Source organism: Halichondria panicea, chromosome 2 (genome assembly GCF_963675165.1).
Source record: "Halichondria panicea chromosome 2, odHalPani1.1, whole genome shotgun sequence".
Lineage (NCBI taxonomy): Eukaryota > Metazoa > Porifera > Demospongiae > Suberitida > Halichondriidae > Halichondria > Halichondria panicea.
The window spans coordinates 4,228,620-4,231,119 of NC_087378.1; the positions used below are offsets into that span (position 1 = coordinate 4,228,620).

The following is a 2,500-nucleotide window of genomic DNA, read 5'->3' on the forward strand; positions in this document are numbered from 1 at the left end:
TTTGAGACAAGCATATGACTACTGGCAGGATCAACCAGGTAACTATCGGGACGCCAGAGCGTGCGAGACGCACTGTGTCACTCGACCGTCCTCGTTCAGAGGGCCGGCCAACGCATCACACCAGTGCGGCCACGCGGACCGCAGAGGGTTCAACAATTTTGCAAATCCTCGGCCACAGACTCACCAACTGAAGGCAGGAGAGGGCAGCTGAGGCCCACTCGTTGCCTGCAGATACAGTCAATCACGGGGATCGACCGGCAGCGAGACCGTACGAATGCACTCGTGATTCGTGAAATGATGCAAACCTAACTGCACTCGACCGGAGGGAGCCAGCCCACTGATGACCAGTCACCAGCAGGTCAGACGCCCGCCGACACAGGCAGTCTACAACGATGCGGACACACGGATGAACCGCTGCAGTCACCCTACACAGCACCCGTCACTAGGAGCAACGCTGGAACTCGTCTCGTATGTAATTAAGCGTGACTTTTTTTGCCACAACACCCCACTTCACGACCTATCAACACGCTCATTTGTACGACACTCTTGTTTGGTTGCTTATCTAGCCCACGTGGTCACATTGTTCAATTCGTCTGCACTTGTATGGTAATTGCTTGCGATATATTGCTCAAATTTTCGCGCTACGCGCGTTCATTCCTTCATTCGTCTGCACTTGTATGGTAATTGCTCCAATTTTCCGGCGCGCAAATCCCCTCTGCAATGTTCCCATCTGCACTGTTCCCCGTCTGCACCCTTCCATTCCGCTAAACATACAGTTCAAGTTATACATGGCTAACATACAGTTACAATACAATACTGGAGATTGCACAATCTTTGCAACACAAATAGAAACAAGTGTGTTGAGCACTGTGGTTCCTTATTATATATGGGATGTGCTCATACATTTAAGTAGTAAAACAGACCACAGTGTGTGTACTCAAATTCCATATAAGGAAGGGTAATGCTCTATGCTTTTACTGTCTTGTTGCAAAGATTCTGTATAGTATTATATATAGTACACTCACTCACTCACTCACTCACTATATTGCAGCACAACATCTATTCGCCAGCAGCCAGCCAGCCAGCCAGCCAGCCAGCCACCCACCTCTTACTATTCATCAGTCAGTCGGTCGGTCGGTCGGTCGGTCGGTCGGTCGGTCGGTCGGTCGGTCGGTCGGTCGGTCGGTCTGTCGGTCGGTCGGTCGGTCGGTCGGTAGGTAGGTAGGTAGGTAGGTAGGTAGGTAGGTAGGTAGGTAGGTAGGTAGGTTGGTGGGCCGGCCAGTCAGCCAGCTACAACATAGCTTCACAAGCTACACAACAATTGCTGCTTTAACTACCAGCTGCAGCTTCTAATTATAACTACCCATTGAAGCTACTTTGTAACTAGGCGCTTTGTAAGGGGCCGCTTTGTAACTAGGCAAGGACTTCATTACACTAACATTAATTTTTTCCACCACGAGGACTTTAGGCTGGAAAATAGAAATAATAGGGCCTTAAGTGCTCGTTGACTTTACACTCCATGAACATTACAACTTTTTACCCACTACTTTTATTCCCACTTGAATTTACTGTACATTATTTGCGTATTGTTAGCAACGTACAATACAATACTACTTGAAGATAAGCTTGATATTGTTATGATCAAATGAAGCATGGCTCAATGAAGGTATATATAACTCACTCACTCACTCACTCACTCACTCACTCACTCACTCACTCACTCACTCACTCACTCACTCACTCACTCACTCACTCACTCACTCACTCACTCAGGGAAAATATTTAAATTTCCTGCTACAGTGCTGCTACATTGCAGCCCATAAAATCTGCACATTTCCTGAGGTGTCCTGCAAGTGTCCTGCAACCTACTTACAAAGGATAGTGCAACGTTTCCTGTATAGTTTCCTTTACTATTCCTGAAGTAGTTCAGGACTTGTGTAACATTCATAAGTCTACAGGAAATTTTGTATTTGTAAAGTATAAGAAATTTTGATATTTTTCCTGTGTCACTCACTATAATTAGGATAGTTATAATTATACGTGCGTAATTATACAATTACTGTTTGCAAGTAGCCATCATCACATACTTCAGTTGCTTGCAGTGCCATGACTATAATGACAAAGGCAGGGATCAATTGTAAAACTGTTGCTATCACAAAAAGAAAGTTTCGTCTTTGCGGTTTGGTAATGATCAACGAGGATTTAAGGCTGCAGTTTTCATATTTTTGGGCCTTAACTGCTCGTTGTGAAATATTCTGAAAACAAACAAAAATAAGAATGCAGAAGCCTACAACACCTGCTGTTCCCAGGCGGTCACCCATCCAAGTACTGGGCAGGCCCTACGTTGCTTAACTTCGGTGATCAGACGAGAACCGGTGTTTTCAACGTGGTATGGTCGTAGACACAAGTCAATGCATATCTCATGTACTTATGTGTGAAGTTCAGAAATATACTCGACTTAATTTAATTGCTGTGGAGGGAGTGGGCCGGGAGGGAGTGA

General features: G+C 45.6%; 2 non-coding genes across 2 annotated transcripts in view; both read right to left on the reverse strand.

Moving 5' to 3' along the window:
• Nucleotides 1-41, reverse strand: part of LOC135332610 (small subunit ribosomal RNA) — a 1,812-nt gene extending 1,771 nt beyond the window's left edge. Inside the window, exon 1 of the ribosomal RNA XR_010393459.1 lies at nucleotides 1-41. This exon is cut by the window's left edge and continues 1,771 nt beyond it. This is a non-coding gene — a ribosomal RNA (small subunit ribosomal RNA).
• Nucleotides 42-2,284: 2,243 nt separating this feature from the next.
• LOC135332351 (5S ribosomal RNA) lies at nucleotides 2,285-2,403 on the reverse strand. The gene has a single exon (XR_010393211.1). It is a non-coding gene; the product is annotated as a 5S ribosomal RNA (ribosomal RNA).
• Nucleotides 2,404-2,500: the final 97 nt, after the last annotated feature.